Source organism: Panulirus ornatus, chromosome 33 (genome assembly GCF_036320965.1).
Source record: "Panulirus ornatus isolate Po-2019 chromosome 33, ASM3632096v1, whole genome shotgun sequence".
Lineage (NCBI taxonomy): Eukaryota > Metazoa > Arthropoda > Malacostraca > Decapoda > Palinuridae > Panulirus > Panulirus ornatus.
In genome coordinates this window covers 13,336,332-13,351,750 of record NC_092256.1, presented here as the reverse complement: position 1 = coordinate 13,351,750, position 15,419 = coordinate 13,336,332, and the positions used below count along the sequence as shown (strand labels likewise).

At 46.4% G+C, this 15,419-nt stretch overlaps 1 protein-coding gene across 1 annotated transcript in view; it reads right to left on the bottom strand.

The window, feature by feature from the left end:
• The window catches only part of dock (SH2/SH3 adaptor protein dock), a 103,743-nt gene that overhangs the window by 56,543 nt on the left and 31,781 nt on the right, over positions 1-15,419 (bottom strand). The window lies entirely within an intron of this gene.

Genomic DNA, 15,419 nt, shown 5'->3' with positions numbered 1-15,419 from the left:
TATATATATATATATATATATATATATATATATATATATATTTACACTGACATGAATATGAATATACACGCTCCCCGTCCTGATCCCCCCCCCCCCATCTTACAGTCACCATGTTATGAACGACCCAATATCTCGCGCTTCTTCCCCCGTACCCTCCGGCCCCGGCAATTAGCAGGCACAGGTTCTGATAACTGTCGCTCGTCCGTTTCCACCGAGGGTCCGCGCTGCTACTCTCGCCGCGCCGCCTCACCGACCTGCCAGTAGCCTCTCGCCCCAACTGGGGATTGCATGCCCTCCCCCTAACCTGTAACATAAAACTGCCCTGGATATCTGAAGCTGGAGTTTGTCCTGCTCATAATCAACAATATCTCTGCCATGACGCAAAACATGTCTGTCTCGTGGGTGGAGTGTTACAGCTACTTTTCAAAAGCAAAACTTTGGTATACGTTACAGTAACCTAGAGGAGACAGGGAAAATGGATAATAATATCTAATCTATAGGATAATCTTATCAAACAGAAGTATCTTGTCTGGCAATATGCCACTGGCGTGCTTCACGCTCAATGAAATTAAGTAAAACTGGAAAATAAACTTTTATCCTTTTTCTATATCTGCGTTTCCTGCAGTAGTTCAAACACCGGTTATCTACAAGAACAAGAGACACGATACAAATTCAACGTCTGCCTTTTTTTGCCTCCACGCTTACATCTGTCACGCCACATCATCAACCATTGAACGAGGAACTATTTTTTTGCGATAAGCACAGATAAATACTGCCAGGGTGATCTGTCAAGGTCGATGGAGTTTATTTCGATACAAATACTCGCGTATCATCTGCCACAACTAGGCACGCTTACTATGTTAGTCAGTGAGTGAGTCCTGTGAGGTGTGGTGTGTGGCGGTAGACTCACGGGATACATTCCAACAACACCTTACGCGAGCACAGCCTCTCCCATGACCAGCCATACTAGTATCGCTCCTCCCACAGTTTACCTCACAATGATCCTAGAATCCCGTTTACCTAGAGACATCGTTCTCAAACTAAGCGTCTCTGCTACTCTTAGGCCAACGCACCCTCCACAGCATGGTTCACCGGGTAATATGTAATATATATATATATATATATATATATATATATATATATATATATATATATATATATATATATATATATATATATATATATATATCCAGCTCAGTTTTCAATATCTGGAGCGAGAGCGGTACTTAATGGTCTGGACAACTGCTTGTGGCTATGAGAGCGGCGACGCGTCTGTCCCCCGCCGAGTGTTTACCTACCACTCCAGCACTGGTGCAGCACTTGTGGCACTCTACCCGCCTCATCTCAGTGTCCACACATCCCGCACATTTCCACACTAGACTAGTAGGAATCTATTAAGAGCTTACACGTGAACGTGCAGAGCCATCAGGAAGCGTGTCATCGGAGGCCTCCCCACTCAGTCTCCAACACGGTCACAAGCATAAAAGGCAAATGAAGCAGCGGTTTATAATGCCTTTGACGGCAAAAGCTTCATTCGTTGCAATAACATAATAATAATAATAATAATAATAATAATAATAATAATAATAATAATGATAATAATATGAATAATAATAATAATAATAATAATACTTAAACCGTACCCTTTCACACCCCTGAAAAGCATTCGCATCAAATGCATAATACTAAATTGTGCTATGAATATACAATAAACTATTAATATTCAAGGTATTTCTGTCTAATGTTTGGATGAGAATATAGTTAAGTTGCTACGCTTAATAATGCTGCAAAACACACCAACTGCAAGACAAGACAAATTAATGATATCTATCTAAAATTACAGTATCACGCGTTTCTTTCAACTCATCATCTGCATGCCCTAATTTGCTGCTTTCATTCTAATTGTATACTGAGAAGAAAACATAAGTTGAGGTTGCACCGCGAGAGGGAAAAAATCACTTTTTGCGAGGCTGTATCACTGGGAGTACAGACGGTCTCGTCAAAGAACGTCTCACTGCAAAGGAGTCTTACGTTGTGAAGCCTCGGGCTGCAGGAGCTTTAGAAAACTCCTGGGTAACACTAGGGCCCTTTCATAACACACTGATCCTGGAGTAATTATAAATCTGTAATAAATACTGAAAATAATTGTGTTTATCAATAACCAACTTGAGCTAAATCTAAATGTTCTAAATCTTCCGAAGGGAAAAGACGAAGTTCAATGAATGCAGTTCACAGGTCAAGGCCAGAGGTGTGGTAAGGCTGGTGTTTCACAGGTCAAGGTCAGAGGCGTGGTGAGTCTGGTGGCTCACAGGTCAAGGTCTGAGGTGTGGTGAGGCTGGTGGCGAGGCCAGCAGGATTACCAAGCGTTCTGATTGCTGCTGAGGCCGCCCGGGCCGCCTCCCTCCCTCTGGAGGTCAAGGGCGGCTTCACTCACGTCTTCAACTGTCCACAACACCTGGAATCATCTAGTCATACCAAGAGCAACGGAGTAATATTACTTTTTTCAGCGCGTGCGAATGTGCGTATGTGTGTGTGTGTGTGTGTGTGTGTGTGTGTGTGTGTGTGTACCGTGCCCAATGTTCGCAAGGGTCATTTACCTTGCCCAAGCATGAAGACCCCACTGTGCCTAAGTCACCTTATCATATTACGTAAGTGTGACTTGAAAACAGAGGTAAGCATATCAAACCCATATATTCTAATACTCTTCTGCTACTATACCACCTCCATCCACAGCAACGCAAACACCATCTACATCTACAAGCACGTCCTGTATCTACACCCTGAGCAAGAGAGCCGTAGCGGGCCCAGCAAGTCAAGATGCATGTTCCTTCAGCCCATCAAATCTTAAGGTTGAACAACCTGCCTCTCCCCTTCCTTCCCCACCCGGATGCTGGTGTCGGGTAGAAAGTAGGGACGAGGCTTATTTGTTACTTCGAGCCAGCATCCTGGTCCAGGAGACACCCAACTCCCGGTTCCGTGATGATGTAAGCCCTCTAGCATGACGGGGTTGGTCGACGACAAGCGCCAAATACCTCTTTTTTTGATCAGTAACTGTTCCTGTCGCTTTCTCGCTAAGGGAGAAAATCCGGCAGGTTGCGATAAAAGCAATAATATCATTATCATTATTATCATCACTATCATTATTGTCATTATCATTATCAATCAGTATTATCATCATTTTTCTAATAATTGCAAAATGAGATCTTTTCATCGAGCCGAGCGGCGGGCGGTGACAAACCCGCCACGAAAACAATTGCACTTCCATGTCACGTCGCCAGCCACGGAGGTCAGGCTGACACACACACGGCTTCCGGGATCTTTGGTTATTTAGTGTGACCCTTCTCAAGGACGAGGCCACGTATTCAATATTGGTCTCATCCTTGCAAAGTCTATAAACACAAATAAAAAGGGGGAAAATATCATCGCTTTAACCATACACTTTGAGTCGACTTTGACCATCGTTTGCTTTTTACTGATGTATCGTAAGGAGCCGTCCCGTACATAACATAATGCTCCGGTAACTGTAAAACTTTTTCCCTCCCCCCCCAAAAAAAAATACTCCACAAGTACCTAACCAAACGTTACGTTGACCTATCGCCAAGCTGTGGAATTCTCTTCATTCTTTTCCATTTCCCTCTTCATATAGCCTTTCCATCTATGAGAATGCAGTCGACAAACATCGGAGGTCAAATTAATATGCTGCAATTTTTCTTCCCAAACTTGTTATTCCGACTTAAAAAAAAAAAGTCCAGTATGACTACGAGACGCATGCTTTTCCACTCTGCATCTACAAGCACCAAACCAGGAACTATTTCGCAGTTTTGTAACTACATAAATTCGTTTTAACCATTTACATACAATTACTAGTGTTACCGGAATCAACGTGCTAGTGGTAACACCGACGGAGAGAAGTTACCTCTGGCAAACCTATGTCATCGACAATGGACGAACAGGAGGACTTCTCGCTCGACACGCTCCTTCAGAGTGGACTGCAGCCTAGTCGCTCCCGGGGATAAATTCTTGCGCTTCACCAGTCGCCTTTCTTTCTTCCAGTAGAATCCTACACACTTCACCTAAAGCGACCTGCCTCTCTCTCAGCAGGATCGAACACAACCTAAACGGAATATATGCAAGATTGCTGACTCAACTTCAAAGCCACGGCAACATAGTACAGCACTGGGTGAAGTAGCACGGACAGTATACGACCCGTAATTACTCCCACCCACCACTCATCAAATCCTTACCCTGTATAAACCTCTAAGTCCTTAACTTGTACAATCCTCTAAGTTGTAACGTAAGCGGTCTTCCTCATCTGTACATGTGGTACAGTAAATGCCTTAAAAACGCCTCAGAATCCAATTAATTACCAGGAAAATTAAAATGCTTTATGGATACGGCTGTCTGAACAATAGTTAATGATCAGAGATCTATATAAAAAAAAAATGTAAAACTTACAGAAAAAAAGTAATAAGACCCGACTTATACTACACAGATTTTACACTGCACCCGCACGCATATAACCTCATAAGAGGTGATGCATGGCGATAACGACATGGGCATCGGGTCTTCCCTCGTCAAACCATCGGTTCAAAGCCTTCTAATAATCTTATCTTCGTCATAAGCCGCTTTCGCGCTGCCTTTCTTAACTCGCCTCTCCTCTCGTGCACAGGAATATTTCCGTCAAGGTCAATCGATATCCGAGGCCACAATCAACCAGCCACTGCATCTTAGGGAAACTGGCGACGTCAGTGAAGACGGTTCACGGTTCATTGGAACAGTCCAACCAACGCTTCGCTGATCATAATTATTCTGCATCTCCCTTCGCAGCAATCGGTTCGCGGGCGCTCTCTCTCTCTCTCTCTCTCTCTCTCTCTCTCTCTCTCTCTCTCTCTCTCTCTCTCTCTCTCCTCGTTTTCTTTCGTTCTCGTCCCAAGTAATTTATATCTTAAGTACAGAGGGTACTTCCATCCAACCCTGGTGCACTCCCGCCTTCACACGCGCGTTCTTTTTTCCTTCGGCGGAGCTGGTCATACACGACCCTGCCAATCTCATCTCTTGCTTTTCGTTATCACTCCCGCTCTTCTCCAGCAGCACGTTCAGGGTAAAAACTCAAAGCTTAAACTCTCATGATCACCTCAGTCACGGGGGTAACCCGAGGACCAAGGACACCTCCTGTAATTTCTGTATTCGGCACAATATAACGGGTGGATAAGTGTTGATAAGTGTATCTTCCTGTGGGATCCAGCACTATATAACGGGTGAGTAAGTGTTGATAAGTGTATCTTCCTGTGGGATTCAGCACTATATAACGGGTAAGTGTTGATAAGTGTATCTTCCTGTGGGATCCAGTACTATATAACGGGTGGGTAAGTGTACCTTCCTGTGGGATCCAGGACGCCAAAAGGACGTGACCCGACGATTCAGTCCACCGCCATCTACTCTGGCAACACCCAAGTAAATATGAGCCACAACTAGAGTTAAATAATCCTAAAATTCCGGACATAAGATCCATAACTTTCATGGAGTGCGTGTTACTAAGCTTTGAAGGGAACAAAAGCTTTAGCAGTGCGGCCAGGCTTCGGCATACAGGAATATAGGATTAAGCAACTTAGCCGGGAATGAGCAGAGCAAAACATTTACACCTGGTCAAAACGCCAATGGTAATATTGTACCTCATGCAGCGTGGTAGTCGGCACGTTCCACTCAAACCTCTAGCAATACATAACAATTGCTTGAAAGCTTTCGCGCTGGTCAGTGCCAATGTTCAATTTGTCCACTCACCCTGAAAAAAAAGAATTAAAAGCAAATGGTCACAATTAATATGCTAAAAGGTGGCACCTCGCGTACACATATATGCAAGGGTTCCGCTGAGCTGAGCAATCCAGACCAGGTGGGGGAAAAAACAACACACGCGGAGTTGCCTTTAAACTAACTTACTGCAATTTTCGTCTTCACTTGTACAGCTGTTTAGCCTGTGTGCATTCAACGATGGGATAAACTGCCATCACACTGTCGCACATGGATACTAAAAAGCTCTTTAACTTTTCCTTTTTCTTCTTTTTTTTTCATAAATATAAGGCCTTGGCTCGTTTTGGAGTCTGGTCTGTGACTAGAATCTTCGACATGAGAAGAAAAAATTAATGTCACTAAAATAAGAGCGGCGTTCGAACCTCTTTGTACGTGACACTGTGGCATTCATCCAGTCACGGTAATCCAGCCTAGCGGTAAAATCCAAGTCTCTCTCTCTCTCGTGGGATGAAAACATACCGATAGAAAACCCTCCACATTCGTAGAGATAGAACTTTCAACCACCTGAGCAGGACGGTATGACCTTTGGTTATGGTAGGGGTGAACTTTGACCTGACCTATACGGATGGGTTTGATCAGCGAGTTCTAAATCCGAAGACAGCCACATCTTCGCACTGACGATCGCCAATTTGCTAGTAAGCCAAAACTCCCGCGACAAACTTGTGTGTATGGCTTCATTTCAACGCCACAATCACTAACATCTCATGAAAATAAATAGCACTCACAGACGCCAACACATGAGCGGGGTATACAAGGTTCCCCAGCCTAAAATGCAGTCCGTCCGTGCTCCGCTCCCTACGTCAGTTCCTCACCACCAGCTTTGTTTAATGGAGTTAATGATCGGCTGACGTCACTGCAGAGCACTGCATAGCGCCAGAGATAAGGGCACGGAGTATCATCACAGCCACATGCACAGTCACAGCTGCAGTGAAAAGCAAACTGCGGCCATATCCATAATAAGAGGAGAACCAAGGACGGCTGTCCCGCCGTCAAAGTTTAAGGAGCGCCTTCCAAGGGGAGATGGGGGTAGTCAAGTTTGGCCAGGGTAGTGGTGGTGGTGGCGGCGGCGGTGCGGGGGAAGGGTCGCTTGCTGCACCGCGCCACTACCATCTTCTGCTACTGCAGGCAGGCACGCAACCACGCTCACAACAGGCATAACGCTGCCGCAGGATACCACCACCACCATCGCATGAGAGAGAGAGAGAGAGAGAGAGAGAGAGAGAGAGAGAGAGAGAGAGAGAGAGAGAGAGAGAGAGAGAGAGAGAGAGAGAGAGAGAGGATGATGATGAGCAGCAGCAAAACTCTTTGAACGTAATCGGACTAGTCAATCAGACGACAAATCCCCCCCACCCCACCCAACCCACCCTACAAGGCCGCCCCCCGGGAGCTTACTGGCAGACACAGATGAGCGGCGTGTGTCAGCCGCTTCTCTCACGCACCAGTTGACACAAGACATCAACGACCGTAATAATTTCTTGAACCAGACTCCCTGACAGTCACATAAAATTTTTGCAAATTGTTGCATATCATGTAGATGCAGGACGACTGGAGAGCACAGGGGGACAGAAGGAGGAAAAGGAACAGAGGGATGAAGAAAGTCTGAAGGAGGAGGAACAGGAAGAAAAGGAAGGGTACGATTACTGAAGAAGAAACAGTTAACTTTCAACTTCAGTCGTCCTCAACTCCCCGCCGTGTCTTACGAGCTATCCAACACACAGCTGAGGTAACGCCAAAAGGTGACGTGGCCACGCAGTACTAGATATGGTCCAGGGTGTCTGTGGCACTGGTGGAGAACTGTTGTGGTCAGATCTGCCGAGGTCTCTGCCTGGCATAGGCCCCCTATCTTTCGAAGGCCCCGATCTCTGGCGAGGGTGAGGAAGAACATGGGGCCACACCACACCCGAGTCGTAAATGTTTACACCGCCTCCCTTCATCACATACCTCCACTCAAGACCCAGCCTTCCTTCCCATTCTGTGCACTCCGCATCCTCCTCTGAGCCATCGCCTTAAGTCTGAGTAAGAGTGTACAATAAGTTTGCCATTTCCTTATGCAAAAAGAAAAAAAAATCAAACCCTATCTCACCAAAAGGAAACACACTCGAGTACACTCCCATATACCACCATCCTCAAGCCTAATCCTCCAGGTAGAGTCCCCTCACTTCACATCAAAGACCTCATCTGACTAATCACCACAACCTCAGAAGCTACACCTCTGTCCCGAGCCATTCACTTGACCTCCATTCATGCATACCGAGACCCTCCTTCTGTCCACAGAGCATCCCTTCACCCAGGGCTTGATAAGCAACCAGAGTTCCCCCCGAGAGAGAGAGAGAGAGAGAGAGAGAGAGAGAGAGAGAGAGAGAGAGAGAGAGAGAGAGAGCGAGAGCGAGAGAGAGTCAGGTTACCTACCCCCCCCACGAGGCAGTGAGGGGAGCAACCAAAGCCACACTTAAGTCATTTAACCAACATTCCACCCATATGACGACACTCAACAGCTGATACCAACACATGTGTAGCCAACATAATCTATATACTCATCATCCTTTACCCCACAGAGGATTTCTGTAATCGATCTGCCACTTATTCCGTGTGACTATTCATGTATCAGCGTCACTGCGGGGCACGTGGCATGCCAGCAAAATGCTCAAGCTGACATATCTGCCAGTAAAATGAGGGCTTCACATGGCCGCAGAGTTTTATTTTATACTCGTGCAATGCAAACGCCTTAAACCAGTCCCCTGACACTCCTTAGTATGACTGGGTAACCACCCATTGTACACACGAACATTGCCACAGCTTAATCAATCCTCCAACAATACACAGTGCTACAACCAGCCATTCTATGCATATGACAGTAACACCGCTTCAATGGACCTGCAACACTCAAACAACCATCCAGCCTATACACGTAACATTAACACATAAACACAAGTTCTCCAACACTCAAGGCAGAACTCACCAACAACTATTCTTACACAAGCAACACAGGTACCGCTTCAAGAGACATAACAGAACTTCAGGACCTGACTCACCACTCATGACTGCAACACACAGCTTCACCAAGCCAGCAGAAGTTTACGATCACATTTACTTCATCCATTCTAATATTCACATCACAGATACAGAGTTTCACCACACTCGTAGAGTCAAGGCCAGGCCATCTCGCTTGGACCATGGATTTGTGTGGTCTGTGTATCTAGCTCGAAACACTGGCCACCATCACTAACCACTTTTCTGTGGAGTTACCATAGAAGAAAAAAAAAGGCTTCACCCATCACTTCTCCATTCCATCTCACCTTGACTCACCGGAACACCAGATACGACACTCAACTTCACCACAACCGCAACCCCACCTAAGCAATGCTCACCACGTACACACGCACTTTCACATGAACGCACCACACGTCATAACTTCACCACACCACGTACACACGTACTTTCACATGAACGCACCACACGTCATAACTTCACCACACCACGTACACACGTACTTTCACATGAACGCACCACACGTCATAACTTCACCACACCTGTGACCATAACTAAAACTGCTTAAGTTCACGCAGACACACCACCCAAAACAAACACACAACGTACCACTCCCAAGACACGACAACGACAGTAACAGGCAAACTCGCACCAACTCTAGAGAAAATAAAAAAGCTCTACTCTCACTTACCCCCAGTAAACATCCATCCATCTGAATTTTTACCCTTAACGTCACGTGGATCTAAAGACATTTGTATGAAATATAAATAAATAAAAAAAAGGCATTCACAGCCACATGATAATTATCTTAAACGACGATAAAAATTTAACAATACTCCTGGAGTTCTTTTGTTCTGGTGGCACAATACTGGCTACCTCGGTCTGGAATGTTATCATTATTCTGGAAAGTTTTAAGGCTGCGTCAGTTGTGTTGGGCGAAGAGGGAGAGGACCTGCTGCAGGTAACAACAGCCCGGCACAAATCTACGTCAGGTGCCTCATCTACAGTCTCGGCATGATGGTCGCATGGAGCACGTTACTACCGGGGTTCCTCCTTCTCCTGTAACTAAGGATGGCTGGCCACAGCTGGGGTCAGGAAGGTGCCCCGTGAGAGAGAGCACAGTTGCTAAGGTGGAGAAGGAAACGGAGTACGTAGGGGAGGAAGAATGAAGAAGGGAAGAGAGAGAAAACAGAGAGGGCCACATGGGCTGTCAGAGGCATGAGGAGGGGAGAGCGTGGGAGACAGAAAGGGGAAAGTGTGAGAGGGAGAAAGGGCAGAAGTGGAAGGGAGGATGACGGGCGAGAAAACAAAGAATGGGTGAGGAGGGTGGGGGGCTGAGAAGAAATGAGGGCAGGAGGAGAGGAGGGTGAGGGTAAAGGCACACTGATGCTGGGTGCCTAAGAGGGACGAGTACGAAGGTACCAGTGGGACAAGAAGAGACAGGCACCAGACGAGACACGCAGGAAGGAGGAAAGTGAGGGAGACAGCCGTCTGAGGTGAGCAAGGAGGAGCGGGCAATTTCGTTTATATTGTAGCGAGGAAAGGCGGAAGGTCAGGCTGTGTGGGGAGGGGAAGGGAGTTTGAGAGATGGGGAGGAGAAGGAGGAGGAGGAGGAGGAGGAGGGGGGCTATCTTGTTTGATGCAGCGAGGCGGAGTGGGGGATGGGGTTCTTGTTTATTGTGGAGGGCCGGCTGGGAGAAGAGAACACACAGCCATTCATTAACACAGTCCCATTCACTGCCAACAGCCAGCCTCAACCACTTGTACTGGCGGCTGACATGACAAGACCAAGGACTGCCAGCAGCAGCAGCAGCAGCAGCAGCAGCAGGGACACATAACACCATCAACATCAACCTTATATAAAGACTATAGTTGGAGGAGGAACATCATCATCATCATCCTAGCAGCAGCAAGCGTTGCAGGTAAACGATAATATCATAATCCTAGCAGTGTGAGTGACAAGGAGGAGGAAGCAGCAACCTCAGCCTAGGGAGAGCTGCGTCTCTCACCGACGACGTCAAACATATACATAACGAGAACAGTAAAGCTGTCGCACCTCTGCCAGGGCAAAAGGTGCAAGAACAAGCATAACAAACGAACTGTACAATATCAGCCGATTCAAAAAACGTAAAACCATTCGAATGAGACAAACCGACCAACATATCACTTCCCGCTTCAGTAAGTTAGCGTCACGAACAAAAGAAGATTGGCTTCATCTGGACACATTCAGTCTTAATTCATGTACAACGTTGGAAAACATCAATGATAATAATGTTTAATGATGATAATAATATAATAGTAATTCTACCACAATTACTACTACAACTACTACTACTACTACTACTACTACTAATAATAATAATAATAATAATATGAATATGAATAATAATCTCACACGAATACTAATATCAACATATAATACTCATACTAAAGACCAACAGTGAAAACGACAGAACACTGCTCACCCTCTTGCTAGCACCCTGGGGAGCCAGCTAGTAACCCGCCTCCGGGGAGAAGCATTTCTTTGGTTCTCACTCTTTTTCTCCTGCATCCCCTCCCTCCCTCCCTCCACTCCGGGCTCGCTCTGATACAACAACAAACTCGTCCCAGGATATACCTTGATAAATGTCTAAATCATCCCCATCTAACTTAATGACCAATCAAGGTTATGTACGAATGACCTAGGAAGAACAACAACAAAAAAATCCTAAACTTCACTAACCGAAAACCAAAAAGAGCACAGCCTATTAGTACACCTGGCGTTCAGTGGGCGAGGTTAGGAGAAAGTCTGCTTCCCTGCTAAGGTGGTTCGTGATACGTGATGGGTTAGGAGGCTGTGTGGATGAGTGGGGGGAGGGAGGTACAATAGGCATAACAATCATTCCCTCGTGTAAATCCTCTAATACCGATGAGGTACAACTCTCTCTTACCCTACTCACCCAACACTGGATTGTGCTACCCTTCTAATACTGCTAAGGCACCAACTAAATTTCCCTACAATGAGGAAATGCTGCCTTCTTCTCGTACTAATAATACTACTCTCTCCTCCCTAAATCCTCCCACAATGAGGGTTGGCTATCCACCCTCCCCCTCTGCTTTGTCCCTCCACCCACTCTAAACCGGGAGATTGTTCTCCCCTACCAAGACCGGTCGGTCCTCCCAACTAAGCAGGAGGTAAGTACATGTACACAGTTTGGAGGGAGGAAGCCTTACCCGCCCCGCTGTTTACTGTCTACGCAACACTAACAAAATCCTCGGTGGTATGTCCGCTTCCGTCAGCCACAAAGTTCTTCGTCAACCATTTCTACCTATTTTTACGTAACCAGGGAAGTCCTATGATTCTATTAATTTACCGTGGCGTAAACAACGTCCTTAACTGCACCATTTTAAAGACTAGTTATACCAATGACAACCACGACCGACATCAGGCGACTTATCCGCAGTCGTGATGTACAACTTCTTCCCGACAAGAAACGATTTAGTGACGACCCGGTATGACCGGGGGCCCTCACAGTCCAAGTCTACGGGGAACTCACTCCCAGTCACAGCTCCGCAATCGATTTTGCTGACTCATATGCTGGAGAATCTATACACCTGTCTACCCTTAAGTTCGTGATGTAATAATAACAACCGACCGCATGGAACCCGGAATTTGCGGCTTGGAATACTGACTAGAACTCTAATTGGACATTAGTCCTTTGAACTATAATATAATTCAGAGAGAGTGTCAGAGAAAGGATGCTCTCAGAAAACATTAGATTACACAACACTTTGACAAATCGGAGCTTGAAGGAGGCTAGGCGTCTCTAAAGAAGCAAACAGCAAACAGCGATGACTATCGCTTCCATAAGCCTGCCAATACAGCCTAGTCCTATACGAGACCTGCTGGTCGTATCGTCGCGCCAGACCGGGTTTAAGTCACACATCTATTCACCGCACACTTCAAGATCTGTTCTTGCTCCCGTATAGCGTCCAGATCGTGCAATAGCTTAAGAGATAAAGACACGTAGATAAGGCGGGGAATTTAGCACAGATTCCTTACTGCCTGTGAGAACGGTCCAGCATGCACGGACATCGTCCATAAGTAATGAAGCAAGATTTACATTTCAGTGAATCTGTCAGTTAAACAAAGCTATCCAAGGCACTGGCAAAGTCCCAGCAACTTCACGAGTCTTTGCCTCCTCAGCGTGTTAATCGTCCGGTGTCCGGTGTCGCATCAGTGTGTTGTTGGTCCTCACGTTTTTGAGGAACAGGGAGGTGCTACACTGGGCAGATACTTCCATTATTATTTACTCATGATGGACACCTTCATTCCCGAACAGCAAAACACGGGACATTCCTCCAGATCCTTTTACGCTAATGACAACAATGGAGCAACGCTGACTCTGCATGTAACATCATGAACCTCCTCCTCAACCAGCACTTCCTAAAACAAGTTGATCCATCGATCAGGAGACATTTCAAGAATGTCATGTTCGCTCGATCTAGCGGCTCCTAAAATTTTTTGTGGAGTAATCTGAAACATAAGGTGTACCACAACACCTGAAAATGAGGACAAACTGAAAATCAGTATATCTAAATGCACTCGAAAGGTTCAAGAGACCACACTTTGGGTTTCAGTGAACGATGCGGTGTTTGTCCAGTGTGTGGGCACGTATACCAAAACGAAACCTAAAATTAATATTTCTTTTTCTAAATGGAATGAGCTACGAAACTTATACACACATGACTGCAAAACTAATACATTTTCATTTTTTTCTGGCACTGCTAGCAACGTATTTCATATAAATGAACATTTATAATGACCCCCCAAAAAAATGGTACATCGTCTACCTCCAGGCTTGGTTCAAGCATTCAACAAAGACGGAAGTGATGCAGACCACGCAACTACCAGAGTAAATCACAGCCAATGTTATTTCGTTACCTTATAAAATCAAACCTGTGGTTCTATACTCATAAACATTCAAGTAAATGCCAGTGTACATCTAATATCCTTCCCCCATAAATAAAGGTTAGGAATTTACGCTTTTATTATGATTCCCAAAGCAGAGAATCTGGTCACTGATCATCGAGTCTTTATCTGTTATTTGGCTTCCCCGGAAATTGTACTCCAGCGGACACCATTCTAATGGAACATTTGGTTATCTGTCATCTGGCTTTCCTACGTATTGTCTTCCAACAGATACCAGTGTCACAGACCCATGTATTTTCCTCCAGCAGATAGCAGTCATAGACCATCAGGTCTTCTGTTATCTGACTTTCCCATGAAGTCTGTCCTCCAGCAGATAAAACTCATCATAAACCATTGGATTATCTGGTATGTATCCAGCTCTATCATGCATTCTCCGCCATCCCTATGGACCCCACCACCACAACCACCACCACCCACGCAGCACCAACCACCGTCCAATAACCGCGGGCCGTCGTATGTCGCCGCCGGCGGAATGGGTTGCAAGAGAGGCCGCAGCGCCGGCATTCACCCTGGTACACGGAGCGTCACGCACGCTATATTGCGTGTCTCCCCTCTTCCTCAGCTGGAATTATTTGCAAAGGTGGCCATGTTTCACCTGTGGTACACCCTGCATACACAGGTTCTGCCTTGCCCCGGGCTGTGTTGGGGCAAAGGCCATGCAAAGTCCCTCCCCAGCCCGGTCCCGGGGCATGTCAGCACCATACCCAGTGGCTGGGTCTTCGGACTGATCTCTGAGGGGCCCATGCCGCCACGTGCTGAGGTGCTCTGCTGGGTCTCTGGGGCGTGCCAGGTGTCTCGGTGTTCTGCCAGGTTTCTTGAGGAGTCATGCCAGTTGTCGAGGTGGTGTTCTGTTGGGTCTTTGAGGGATCATGCAAGGTGTCTAGACGGTCTGCTAAGTCGGCCAGGTGCCATACCGGGTGTTCGAATGGGTCGAAGGCGCGTCATGTTGGGTGAACATGTGTTTTACTTTGGGTTTCAGGTGTCCTGCTAGGTCTCTGAGGGGGGGAGGGGTATGCCCAGCACCCAGGTATTTTCCTGGGTGGCGATACGACATATCCAGCCTCTCAGTGCACCACCACACACGAGCAACAACCAATTCCAACACCACCTGGTGAGCAAGAGGATCCCTCACAAAATAATAAATTAAACGTGGGTTGTTCTGCGGAATAACACGGGAGGAGCGATTCTCCTGCCTCGCCAGGTGGTGCTCCTTATCTCCCCCCGGCTTCATTAACATGTTCACATTATCAGGCAGCCAACACATGACAGAAATACAGGCAGCCAAGTTATACATCATCATGCTCCCTCGTCATACTGCTCTCTTGTCTCTCGTTAGGCCAGCGTTGCTTCTCTGTGTTGCATGAGATGTTTTGCCTGCCTGTGTTGTACGATTCAGGTGTTGTTAGCAGTCTATGTCGCATGATGCAAGCGCCTGCATATGTTGCAAGGTGCAAGTGTTGTCGTCTGCCTATGTCGCAAGATGCAAGAGTTCATGCTTGACTATGCTGCATTTACCTAAGTGTTTTTGTCTGTGTTTCTAAATGCAAATCGTGTTGCCTATCTATCCAGCATTATGCCAGTGTTTCCGTCTATGGTGCATGATGCAACTCCGTCTGTGTTGCAGGGCCTAAAGTTGCTTTGTACACCCTGA